The sequence below is a fragment of the Rattus norvegicus genome, chromosome 16 (genome assembly GCF_036323735.1).
Source record: "Rattus norvegicus strain BN/NHsdMcwi chromosome 16, GRCr8, whole genome shotgun sequence".
Classification (NCBI taxonomy): Eukaryota; Metazoa; Chordata; class Mammalia; order Rodentia; family Muridae; genus Rattus; species Rattus norvegicus.
The window spans coordinates 71004145-71018285 of record NC_086034.1 but is presented as its reverse complement, the minus strand read 5'-3'; the positions used below and the strand labels follow the sequence as shown (position 1 = coordinate 71018285).

Genomic DNA, 14141 nt, shown 5'->3' with positions numbered 1-14141 from the left:
TTTATTGGTATTTCTAACTTTCTTTATCAGCGCTGCTCCAAAAACCTATGTGCGTGAGTGTGTGTGTGTGTGAGAGAGAGTCTGTGCGTGTGTGTGTATGTGTGTGTACGTATATGTGTGTGAAAGTCTGTGTGTGTGCATGTGTGTATGTGTGAGTCTGTGTGTGCATGTGTGTGTATGTGTGTGTATGTGTGTGTATGTGTATGTGTGCGCGTACACGCGTGCGTGTGTGTGTGAGAGTCTGTGTGTGTGTGCATGTGTGTGTACGTGTGTGTGTGTGTGTGTGTGTGTGTGGTGGGTGCGGGGGATTCCCTTCATGCATTGTATTGATATATTTAATTTCTTTTCCCATTCTGTCCTTGAAGTAAAGGTCTCTGAGATATAACTTGAAAATGCTGTGGGGGGTAAGCAGTAGTGTACAAAAATCACTGGGCATTAAATGCTCAGCCCCTGGATCTTTTTTTCCCTTTGAAAGAGCAGGAAGCTGAGACCCAGGCAAAGGGATACGCTCTTCTGTCTCTACAAGCTAATTGGAGTTGCATACTTCGGCATATCCAAATACACAGTACTCTGGAAGGGGAGGGGAAAAAAGAGAGAAATACCTCTGATGTGGAAGCATCATCCAGGACTAAAAGAACGCTTGTTTGGTAAAAACTCAGTCGTCTCAGCAATTTTCAAATATATTCCAGTCGTTTAGCAAGCACTGAGCTGATGGCAAGGAAGATAAAAATCAAATCTTACCTGGCCAGGAGAGATAATGAATGGAGAAAGCAGAGAAATCTGGTGACAAGATGTCATTTATTTGACAAGAATGCCTAGGTGTATGAAATGGTGTCCTCTGAGCTAACAGCCTCTTCCTCTCACTGCTACTGTCTCTAATCAGCAGAGCCAAACACATACCCCTGACCAAGCAGCGAGACATGTGCCAGAGCAAAGCCTGAACTTTGGCTCCCCGCCACTAGAGGTCAGTATTGACTAACTTGAAAACATGCACGCCCGCCGCTCCAGCATCTCCACACCCCACCCTAGTTTGTTTGTAAAGAAAAAGTTGTGCTTCCTTGCCCAGGAGGTTTGTTTGTTTGTTTGTTTTTGTTTTTTTCTCTAGAAGCCACGTATTTTTCAGTTCCTGGGAGAAAAGCGTCTTTTGAATAATGAGAGTAAAAGGGAACTGTTAACTCTCAGCTCTTCCACCAAGGCCCTCTGGTTTCACGTGTCCAGGAACACATACTTGTAGGTTCCTGGAGTTGATTATTGCCCCGGGATCACTGTGCTTTTGCTAGGAAATGTAAGGAAAGAACCCAAACAGTAAAAAAGCAAAGCCAAACAAACTCGTTCCTGTCTTTCCACAGGTCTTCATGGGCAGCCATCAGCCTCACCTGCTGCAAAGGCCACGGGAAGAAAGAGGAGGTCCCAGACATGGCAGGTGTGACAGAAAGCAAGAACAGGCAGGCCATTCTCAGTAGGCTTCCTCTTTTAAAAAGTGTTAGAACAAGGAGAGGAGCAAAAAGTCCAAGACACATAATTACATTCCCCAAGAAAGCCAATGGTGCGGTTATCAGGATGGTTCAGGGCTTTTTCTCTTTGTGTTTTCTCTATTCCTTTCTCTACCCAGAGGAAAAATAAGTATCTATCTATCTATCTATCTATCTATCTATCTATCTATCTATCTATCATCTATCTACATTCATCTGTCATCTATCCATTTTATATTTATATTCTATCTATCTATCTATCTATCTATCTATCATCTATCAGCTATCTACATTCATCTGTCATCTATCTATCCATTTATTATTTATATCTATATTCTATCTATCTATCAGCTATCTACATTCATCTGTCATCTATCTATCCATTTATTATTTATATCTATATTCTATCTATCTATCATCTATCTACATTCATCTGTCATCTATCAATTTATTATTTATATCTATATTCTATATCTATTTATCTATCTATCATCTATCTACATTCATCTGTCATCTATCAATGTATTATTTATATCTATATTCTATCTATCTATCTATCTATCTATCTATCTATCTATCTATCTATCTATCATCCATCCATCCATCCACCCACCCATCCATTTTCCTACCTAGCCACCTATCTATCTAACCGCCTATCAATTTAACCTAAGGCCATCTGTAAACTAGGCCCCAGCCTTCAGACTATTCTTTGAAAACTTGGCATAACTAGTTGTCATTTTCCATGGCTTATTTTCACCCCATTGTTGGGTGAGGTGAGGAAGCCTCTTACAGTGCACACATCCAGAGTCTAGTGCTTTGGCTTCCTCCCTCCCCAAAACCTCCTACTCTGTGACCCTCCGATGACTTCCCTGCTGGGACTGAGGTCGTTCAGTGATGACTGGGGAATATACAGCCCTGCTTTCCTGTTCGCTGAGTTTCTGCTTTGAAAACTGTATGTTTTCAGCTAATGGGCCAGCTATCCTTCGTACCCCAGTAGAAATCACCTTCTCCTTAAAAGACCATTAAGCAAATTGACAGTGCAGGATGGCTTTGATGCTATCGGGAAGAAATAACTCAAACAAGTCATTGCAGGTCACTTAAAAACCCATTTTTCATGAGGATTCAGGACTTCTGCTTAAGAGTACAGTGCTTTTGTCACCAGAGGTGACAAAACACAGGATGGCTTTGTGTTCACCAAATCTGAAAACAAAACAACCAATAAAGGGAGCAAGAAAAACAAGACAAAAGGAAACAGATTCACAGAGGGTCAAGTGCAGCACAACAGGACAACCCTTTGGTATGTCAGCACAACTAAGCCCTTCAGCAGAGTGGACAGAAATTTCTCTTTTGAGAATAAAACTGTGAGGCCCAAAGAAACCTGGGAGTTAACCTCACCACTGGGCTCCTGAGGAGTGGTCTTGAGTCAAAGCCAAGTCTGGCAGGTTCCTGTGTCTTAATATTAACCAAGGCTCCGCCATGGTCTTTTTGCTGATTGCTGCCTCTTCCTTGGATGGGGAACTCAGCATCTGAGGCTTCCTCCCTGCAGAGAAGTTGACCCTCCTTCCTTCTTCCAGGCCACATGGTTCATTACCAAGGGGCACTCGATGCTAATGAAGGATCTTTAATGCCCTTATATAACGATCCTGATTGCTTCTACTGCTCTGATTTGGAAATCGTTTTGTATCTAAGGGGACCTCTTCAGTTTAACAAGGCAAAAGGGGATGGGATGGAGAAGGAAGAAGGCAGGGCACACACAGAGGATAAATAAGGCCAACCACCACCCATCATTAGCTGGCATTTTTCAGCCTGCAGGAGGGGAAGCTCTCCTAAGGGGCAGCCTGACAGGAAGCAGGCTGGTGCTTCCAGGGGAATTGTTCTCCCGTGGAGACAGGCAGGCCTGGACACTGCAAGGTAGAGCCAAGTTTATCCAGAACTACTTCAGACCGAGCTCTGAACTTAGTAGCTGTAGTTCTGAAATGAAGTAAGAAGGGGATGAGGTGAGAGAGAAGGACAGAAAGTAGAGTCCCAGAGACTTCCAGAAGGGCTACACAACACCTTAAGAAAGATCTCTGCTGGCAAAGAGGAAGGCTGGAATGTACCTGGCCTTTGAACTGTAACAGGTAGACCATGCACTCTTGCTACAAGGCGACCTTGAGAAGCCCTTGCTAGGCAAATGACATGTATAAGTGACAATGTTTTGAGCTATCATGCTTGACTATTCCTCGTAACTCTGTCCCACATCATCCTTCTTAGAAGTATATTCTTTCTTGATAAGCTGTCTTTGCTTCTGCGATTATCCACACATCTCTGTTGAATTCACTGTTGTAGGACGTAAGAACCAAGTAATCCCACAGGTGCCCACCAAACCCCATTGTCTGCTGGTATTAGCGTTGAGCCAGCCATCCAGGAAGTAAGATTTATGTTTCTAATCTCTTAAACCTTCTATTCCTTCTGGGGCTGCCAGGGAGGAGCCAGTCCAAATTGCAGGTATTGTCTGGCGATGGACACTGTAAAATCAGGCACTGTGCTCCCTTGTAAAGACTAGCCTTATAGGAACCCAGGAGACTTCTGTTAGAAATCAGGTGCCCTACACCTCACCCCAGCTATACCTCCATTGCTGACACTATGGCACACCCACCTGGTGGCCAGACCATAGGCTGGTGGAGGCCATTGCCATCACAATGCCTGAGGAGGCTTTGAAAGGGTCCTAGTGAGGATGTCCCGCCCTTCCTTGTTCTCATGTGTTTGGTAAGTTCTTGGGCCTGCTTTTACCAGATAGGCTTTCATTATACCCATGTGCCCCGTTCACTTTGGAGAACATACATAATGATATCCTATTTACTTATAGGAATAAGATGTTTATTAGTCTCTGTCTCATGCATAGTGCCAGAGAGATAAGACTGTTCACATACCCAAGGTACAGAAACTTGCTGCCTCTGTGTTTGCATTCAAAAGAGAACCAAAGCCTGCCTGGATGCTGAAGCAAAGGGCAGCCCAATAAACTCTGTCTTGTACAATATACAGTAACTTAGAGCAGAGGGTCTCAACACATGCAAATGGATTATTCAATACCCCACCAAACACCTGCCTGGAGCACAGAGACTCTCAGATCAGGGACCTGCTGCTTAGGATTATAACACTTCACCAAGGACTGATGAATATTGATTGGTGGCAGAGAGACTCCTCACGGGGACTAAAATGAGTAAAGAAACCTGTTGACTATGGTAAGAGGTTATCGAGAAGAGGAGAAAATCCTGTCACATTTATAAACAGGCACCTGCTGCTTGTCTCATAAAAAGAGAAAAGACATCATCCTAAGTGTGTGTTACTGTTTCTCTCCTTGTCCTTTCCCTTTCACATCTCAAAAACATCGGATTAACTTTTCTACTTTTGCGTAGTATATATTTTTTCTTTAATGTATGTATTTATTTCATGTATGACTACTTTGATAATCAGTCTTAGTTGCCAAGTTGAGCACATCTGGAGTCAACTAAAACAGAAGTAGTTGGACATGCCTCTCGGGGATTTTAATTTTTTGGATCATTTGAAGTCAGAAGATCCAGTCCGCATCTGGGCTACACCTTCTACTGGGAAGAAGGAAGCTTTTGTGTTTTGCCTGCTTGCCTTCACTCTTCCTGGCAAGTTCATCTGTCCAGCTGCTAAATATACCATTCATTTGCTGGGATAAGAACCTATTTCTTCAGGAAGCCAAGGTAGACTGAAAGCCAGCTGAGACTCCCACTCTCGAGTGGTGAGGAACTGCCAGGTGCTTGACCTTTCTGCTTGGAGACAGCCTATAAACCACTCTCATAAACCATTCTGTCAGTTCTGTTCCTCTAGGAAGTCCTGATTGATACAAGTATGTGTTTACATCACTTCCAACTCTACCCATGTTCCCTCCCCTCCTCAAATTCATGGTTTCTGATTCTTAGTTGTGATTTTACATATATGGTGTATGGAATGATCATAATTCAGATAAATTTATGCATGTAACCTGCTGGGTTTTAGTTAGTGTTGTTTAGGGATGACCATTCGGGATTAGATAACCTATCAGTGGCTCATTCCTGGAGCAGAAAAATCTCTTCTAGGGGTGGGTTCTTGTGAGATTTTTTTTCCATCAACACTTGCCTGTCAATTGGAGTCATTGTTCAGGTCTTCTTTAGGCTACCCCATTGTTGAGATTTTGTGAGTGTATCACCCCTGTCCTATAAAGAAGACAATATCTCACTGTCACTCAGTGTCACTCAGGACATCTCTCGATGTCCTGTCCTGGTTATTACATCCTTTCTTCACTCTTATTAAATCTTATAGAAACTTAAATGTAGGGGTTGTTTTTACAGACGTATCAATTAGGGATGGGTACCTCACAATCAGTTGTTATCTGCATTTTGACCAATTGTGGCTTTTTGTAATGGTTCCTATGTGCTGCAAAAGAAAGCTTTTTGTGAGGTGAGGGCTATGCTTATATATAGGGTACTTAGGGTTTTATTGCTGTGAAGAGACACCATGACCAGGGCAACTCTTACTAATAAAGACATTTAATTGGGGATGGTTTATAGTTTCAGAGGTTCAGTTCATTATCGTCATGGCCAGAAGCATGACAGCATGTAGGCATACATGGTGGTGGAGGAGCCAAGGGTTCTACATCTTGATCAGAAGGCAATCAACAGGAGACTGGCCTCCAGGATGAGACTGGAATTCCATAATGAGCATAGTTTGAGCTTGTATATGAGATCTCACAGCCCACCTCCACAGTGACACACTTCCTCCAACAAGGCCACACCTACCCTAACAGGCCACACTACCTAATAATGCCACTCCCTATGAGCCAAGCATTCAAACTCTTGAATCTGTGGAGGCTAACCCTATTCAAACCACCACAGCAGGTGTAAGGATAAATATTTAGAAAGCAGTGAGGAATCATATTGGCTTACAGACATGAAAGGGCTCTATGGGCTTACCATCTACCAGGAGTTTGTCTATAGTTACCGAATCAGCAAGAGATTCTTTCCTTTTGAGCCGGCCTGAGGTCCATCTAGTTGTTGGTTACCTAAGAGGATCTAAATGCTTCTACTGTATCTTTTGGGATATTTTGGCATTCTAGTAATCGATGTGCTTAGGCATTACAATTGGATAGAAATATTGGTTGTTATTCTCCCTTGGAGGCTTGTATAGCATCTTCCTTTGCTATGAGAACTGGTCCTCAGGGAGGAGGCTTCTAGGTCAGTACCAGCTCAAATCCTCTGTCCAAAGTGTGTGATATCTTTAGCAGTATGGTCTTACCTTCACTCTCTGGGAGGCAACCAAGGGCAGTATCAATAGCCTATATTGATTTTAGGCTCTCCTATACTACTTGGACCAATACTTTTAAAGGAATTTTCCACAGCTGGTATCTTAGTTACTTTTCTAACAGTGTAACAAAACACCATGTCCGAGACAACTGTTCTGGCTAGGTTTACATCAACTTGACACAAGCTAGAGTTATTCTGGAAGGGGAAACCTCAGTTAAGAAAATACCCCTTAGGGGGTTGGGGATTTAGCTCAGTGGTAGAGCGCTTGCCTAGGAAGCGCAAGGCCCTGGGTTTGGTCCCCAGCTCCGGAAAAAAAAAAGAACCAAAAAAAAAAAAAAAAAAAAAAAAGAAGAAGAAGAAGAAAATACCCCTACCAGACTGACCTGTGAGCAAACCTGTGGTGTGTCTTTCTTTTTATCATTGATGATCAATGTGGGAGGGCCCAACTCACTGTGAGCAGTGCTGCTCTTAGGCTTGTAGTCCTGGGAGCGGTAAGAAAGCAGGCTGAGAAACTCATAGGGAGCAAGCCAGTAAGCAGCAATCTGCCATGGTTTCTGCATAACTTTCTGGTTATAGGTTTCTAACTGGGGTTCCTGCTTTGTTTCATGATGGACTGTGATGTGAGAGTTATAAGGTGAAATAAACACTTTTTCACCCTGAAGTCTCTTTTGCTCATGGTGTTTTATCATAGCCACAGGAACCCTAATTAAGACAACGACTTACAAAAGAAAGCATTTGGTTGGGCCTATGATTTAAAAGCATTAAGTCTATGATGGTTGAGTCAAGGCATACCAGCAAGGGCAGCAGAGAACTCACATCTTGATTGGCAAGTAAGAGGCAGAGAGAGGTTATTGAGAAAAACATGGATTTTTGAAATATCGAAACCTATCCACTCTCCTCCCCAGTGACACCTCCTTCAACAAGGCCATACCTCCTAAACCGTCCCCAAAAGTTCCAACTACTGGGGACCAGCTATTCAAACACATGAGCATATAGGGCCCATTCCTATTCAAATGACAACATCTGGCACTGGGGTTTCTATTAGGAAGTTTAGGCTTTTGAGTGGAGCTTTATCACTGTAAGTGGCATAACTTCTATCTATGTATAGAAACACATAGATGCATGCAATTTTAGGTAAACATAAAACAACGTGATTCCTTATGGCCTTTTCAAACATCCTTAGTATTATTTTTCTTTCTTCCCTCCCCGACCCTTGGAATTTCCCAGCCTCCCCTGCTTTTGCCCCAGGTAAGTATCTCCTCCATTCTCCCCTTCATAGCACAGGTAGTCTACTATTCCTCATGCCTTAGATCCTTCTCCTCCTCACGGTCTCTCATCACTTTCCTGATATCTGTTGTTACTGCAGGAGCAATGCTCCACAAGTAAGAGAATAAGCAGTGTTTGTCTTTCTGTGTCTGAGTTACATCACCAGTGTAATATTTTCTAGTTCCCCCGACTTGCCTGCAAATTTTGCGATTTCACTTTGCTAACAGCTGAATGGAATTCAATTGTGTTCATCTACCATGTTTTTATTATCCAATCATTATGTGGAGGATGTTTAGGTTGGTTTCATTTCATAGCTGTTGTTGGATTGAGTGGTTATGAACGCGTCTGAGCAAGTGTCTGCATAGTAAAATGTTGTCAAGTCTCTTAGGCGTATGTCAAGCAGTGGTATAGCTGAGTCATATGACCTATCTAGTTTTAGCTTTTTGAGAATTCTGCATAGTGACTTCAAGAATGGCTGCACTAGTTTTCAATCTACCCAACACTGAATGAGGGTTTTCTTTGTCCCAGATTCTTATCACTAATTTTTAGCTGTTTTTTTTTTCTTCTTCCTAACCATTCTGACTAGGTTAAGGTGAAATCTCAAAGCAATTCTAACTCCCATTTCCCTAATTGTTAAGGATATTAAACATTTTCTGAGTTATTTCACAGCCATCTTTAATTCTTCTTTTGAGAACTCTGTTCAGATATATTACCAGTTTAAACTAGCCTGCTTTTTTACTTGACTCTGTGATTTTTAAAAATATATTCTGGATATTGGTTTTCTCTTAAATGTGTAGCTTGTGAAGTTTTTCTCTCACTCCATGAGCTTTATCCTTACACCCTTTCTGTAAGAAGCCTTTTAATTTTATGAGGTTCCATTTGTTAGTTATGACCTTAATATTTCAGCAAATGGATTCCTATTGATAAAATTCCTAGAATTTCATCTTGTAAAGAACGGCCTATATATTTTTTCTTTATGTATCACAATTAAAGTTGCTATTCTATGTGGAGCATACACACACACACACACACACACACACACACACACACACACACACACGGATTTCATTCTTATACATGTAGACATCAGCTCTCCCAGTTCAATTTACTGGAGACGCCATCCTTTGTTCAGTGTGTATTTTTGGAATCATTGTCAAATATCACATGTTTTGTGTTTAGTTTTGCTTTGTTTAGATTGTGACTCTGTCCTTGTTCCTCTTTCTTGAAGTAACGAAGCTTTAATCAATTTTTGATTTGACAGGATACCACTGTTTTGAGGCTTTGAATTTTAGAAGAAATTATGAATTATGAAATTGTGAAATTTAAAAGAGACTGGCTATTTTGAATAGACTGAATTTTTAAAGACTGTGGGATGTTAAAAATTTGGAATGTGTTATATTGTGAGGCTTATATTAACGTGTGGTCTTGGGGATGAATAAGAAAGGAAAGGTTGTGGCTTTGTGACAAGGGTTCAGTTATGCTGACTAGCTTTATTGACACAAACTAGAGTCATTGGAAAGGAGGGAACCTCAAGTAGGGAAACGTCTCAGTAAGATCGATGGAGCTATAGGTAAGCCTTTAATGCACTTTCTTAATTAGTGATTGATGTGGGGGGGCCCAGCCCACCGTGGGTGGGGGCACCACTTAGCAGTTGGTTCTGAGGTCTATAAGAAAGCAGGTTCAGCAAACCGTGGCTAGCAAGCCAGTAAGCAGCACCCATCCGTGTCTTTTTGGCACTAGCTCCTATTCCAGGTTCCTGCCCTCCTTGAGTTCCACCATCACTGCTTTTGATGATGAACTGTTAAAAGTAACTGTGAGTGATGTGTGTGAAATAAACCCTTTCCTCTCCAAGTTACCTTTGATCATAATGTTTTATCACAGTGATAGCAACCCTCGCTAAGACGGGAGCCTTCTACTTTGCTAATAATGTTTTTCATTTCTAGTTCTCACTCTATCAAAAGAGTGGGGATTGTGAACATCCCTGTCTGGTTCCTGATTTAAATGGCCTCACTTCAAGGTTTTCTCTATTTAAGTTAATGCTGGCTATTGGTTTGTGTGATCTAGCCTTTACTATGTTGCAGTATGTTCCCTCGAGTCCTGTTATCTCTAGGACTTGAATTATGAAAGCATGTTGAATTTCCATTGAAGGTTTCTTCTGCATCTATTGGGATGATCATGTGATTTTGTCTTTAAGTCCCTTTATATGATTTATTGTATTTATTGGCTTATGCATGTTGAACCATACCTGCATCTATAGAACAAATTCAACTTGATTTCTGGGGATGATCTTTGTTCTGTATGCCTGTATTTGGTTTGCAAGTATTTTAGTGAGGATTTTTGCTTTTATGTTCATAAGGTACATAGGGTTTACTTAATGTTACAGTTATAGTCCATCATGAAGGAAGTCATGGCAGAAACTCAAGACAGGAGTTGGAGGGTAGGAACTGGAGCAGAGTCCATGGAAGAAGGTTTCTTATAGGCTCTCTCCTCCTAGCTTGCTCACTTCACTTTCTTCTACACTGTGGGCCACCTGCCTAGGCATGGTACCACCTCTAGTATGGTTGGCCCTTCCATGTGCATTTAAAAACAAGTCCCCACAGACTTGCTTGCAGGCCTATGCAATGAGAGCATTTACTTCACTGAAGTTCCGTCATCTCAGATAATGCTAGCATGTATCAAGTTGATATAAAAAGTAGCCTAAAAACAAGTGGGTTCTATGGAGTTATTTCCATCTCCTGATTTTATTAAGACCTGTTTTGTGGACCAGTATGTGGTCTAGTTTAGATAAACTCCAGTGAGCTGTGGAACACGATATATGTTTGGATTGAATATTTTATAGATATCTGCTAGGTTCACTAGGATGATGTCTGCTAACTCTGATATTTCTCTGTTTAGTTTTAATGAGATGACTTATCTGTTGGGTAAGTAAGAGTAGGCTATTGAGAGAACCTACTATTACTAGCTAGAGATAATCTCTGACTTTACCTACGGTCATGTACTTTTTACAAAATTGGGTGCATCACAGTTTGGCACATATGTGTTTAGGATTTTCTTATCTTCTTTGTTAATTCTTCATTTGATTAGATGGAACTGTTGTTCTTTCTATCTTCTGATTTGTTTTTTAATTTACAGATCACTTTGTCTGCTATTTGGATAGTGATAGCTGCTTCTTTCCGGTCCCCGTTTGCTTAGAGTACATCTTCCTTATTACTTCACTTTACGATGCACAGAAGCAGCCTATCCTTGAAGGTAAGATGGGGTTTTGTTTGTTGGGCTTTTTCAGTTTTGTTTTGTTTTGTTTTTGTAGACAAAAGACATGGATTTTATTTCTTAATCCATTCAACTAACCTGTATCTTTTAATTGAGGGTTTGAGGTTATTAGTACTTAATGTTATTATCAAAAGGGCTGTCGATTGGTGCTGTGTATGTGTGTGTGTGTGTGTGTGTGCCTGTGAGTGTGTGCGTGTGTGTGTGTTTGTGTATGTGTGTGTATGTGTGTGTGTGTGCGTGCATGTGTGTGTATGTATGTGTGTGTTTGTGTGTATGTGTGTGTGTGTTTGTGCATGTGTGTGTATGTATGTGTGTGTATGTGTGTGTTTGTGTGTATGTGTGTGTGTGTTTGTGTATGTGTGTGTATGTGTGTGTGCGTGTATGTGTGTGTGTGCGTGTGTGTATGTGTGTATATGTGTGTGTGTATTTGTGTGTGTGTGCATGTGCCTGTGTGCGTGTGCATGTGTGTGCGTGTGTGTATGTATGTTCTTATGCCTACACTGTGCTTTAGCCATCACAGCTTTCACTGGTTTCTTCCTACAGTCTGTTGGCTGTGCTTGCTCATTTCTTCTGTCCAAAGTATTGCTTCCAGTATTCTCTGGAGGGCTGGTTTGGCGGACATAAAATCCTTAGGACATTTATATCATGAAATGATTTTCTTTCTCCTTCAACCAAGGCAGAAAGTTTTGCTGGACACTGTAGTCTAGGTTGCTGTACGTGGCCCTTTAGAACTTGAAGTGCATTGCCCCAGGCCTCCCAGTCGTTTACTGTTTCAATTGCTTTAGCGGTCACTATTCTCGTGGGTTTTCCTTTACGTGTGACCTGCGGTTTTTCTCTTGTTTCTTTCAAAATTCTTTCTTTGGGCTTTGTAGCTAATATTTAAACTATAATATGTCATGGAGAATTGTTTTCTGGTCCTGTGTATTTGATGTTCTGTATGTTTCTTGTATCTACATGAGTGTGCCGTTATTTAATTTGGGGGAGTTGTATTTTTGATCTTGTTAAAGATCTGGTCTGTGCCATTGACCTATAATTTTTTTCCTTATTATATGCCTATAATAAAAAATATTTTTGTGGTGTTCTACAGGTCTTGCATGTTTTATACATGTTTAATTTTTTTCATGATCTTTGCTTCAGTTGTCTAATTCTTCCATTTTCTTCCCACAAATCCTGACACTCTATCTTTTACATTAGCCATTCTATTTATGAAGCTTTTCCAGAGTTCTACAATTGGGTTATTGAGTTTTTCAATTTCATCTTAATTTCCCCTTGGGTTCTAGTCAATATTTCTATCTCTTTACTGAATTCAGTTTTCATATTCTGAGCTGTCTTCATTTCATTCAACTCCATGTTTGTGTTTTCTTGGACCTGACTCAGACATTTGTTACTTTCCTCTTTAAATTCACTTAGCTGCTTGTCCGTGACTTCTTACACACCTTAAATTCTTTGATGAACTTTATGATTGTTCTTTTGATTTATTTGTCCTGAGGTTCATCTATGTAAAGGTCATCAGTGGACATTTCTATAAGACCACTGGGTTTGAGGAAGGATGTACTGTTTTGGTCTTTCATACAAGTTCGTGTTTTTGTGATGTGACCTATGTGTCTATGTCATATGGTATTTTAGCCTGCCTTGGGGAGGGTTCATGTGGGAGCCCTGTGAACAGGACTAGGTCTCCCAGTAGTTTTTTTTTTTTCTTTTTTTTCTTTTTCTTTTTTCTTTTTTCGGAGCTGGGGACCGAACCCAGGGCAAGCGCTCTACCACTGAGCTAAATCCCCAACCCTCTCCCAGTAGTTTTTAAAAAGGTATGCTCTAGCCTTATATCCAAAATATACAAAGAACTCAAGAAGTTAGACCACAGGGAGACAAATAACCCTATTAAAAAATGGGGTTCAGAGCTAAACAAACAATTCACAGCTGAGGAATGCCGAATGGCTGAGAAACACCTAAAGAAATGTTCAACATCTTTAGTCATGAGGGAAATGCAAATCAAAACAACCCTGAGATTTCACCTCACACCAGTGAGAATGGATAAGATCAAAAACTCACGTGACAGCAAATGCTGGCGAGGATGCGGAGAAAGAGGAACACTCCTCCATTGTTGGTGGGATTGCAAACTGGTACAACCATTCTGGAAATCAGTCTGGAGGATCCTCAGAAAATTGGACATTGAACTGCCTGAGGATCCAGCTATACCTCTCTTGGGCATATACCCAAAAGATGCCCCAACATACAAAAAAGTCACGTGCTCCACTATGTTCATCGCAGCCTTATTTATAATAGCCAGAAGCTGGAAAGAACCCAGATGCCCTTCAACAGAGGAATGGATACAGAAAATGTGGTACATCTACACAATGGAATATTACTCAGCTATCAAAAACAATGACTTTATGAAATTCGTGGGCAAATGGTTGGAACTGGAAAATATCATCCTGAGTGAGCTAACCCAATCACAGAAAGACATACATGGTATGCACTCATTGATAAGTGGCTATTAGCCCAAATGCTTGAATTACCCTAGATGCCTAGAACAAAGGAAACTCAAGACGGATGATCAAAATGTGAATGCTTCACTCCTTCTTTAAAAGGGGAACAAGAATACCCTTGGCAGGGAATAGAGAGGCAAAGATTAAAACAGAGACTGAAGGAACACCCATTCAGAGCCTTCCCCACATGTGGCCCATACATATACAGCCACCCAATTAGACAAGATTGGTGAAGCAAAGAAGTGCAGGCTGACAGGAACCAGATGTAGATCGCTCCTGAGAGACACAGCCAGAATACAGCAAATACGTAGGCGAATGCCAGCAGCAAACCACTGAACTGAGAACGGGACCCCTGT

The 14141-nt window shown here is 41.2% G+C and overlaps 1 protein-coding gene and 1 long non-coding RNA gene across 14 annotated transcripts in view; one reads left to right on the top strand and one right to left on the bottom strand.

Moving 5' to 3' along the window:
• The window catches only part of LOC120093063 (sperm motility kinase-like), a 126964-nt gene that overhangs the window by 70257 nt on the left and 42566 nt on the right, over window positions 1–14141 (bottom strand). The window lies entirely within an intron of this gene.
• Window positions 882–13378, top strand: LOC120097503 (uncharacterized). Its single transcript, XR_005494960.2, has 3 exons — window positions 882–964; window positions 1350–1423; window positions 11162–13378. It is a non-coding gene; the product is annotated as an uncharacterized LOC120097503 (long non-coding RNA).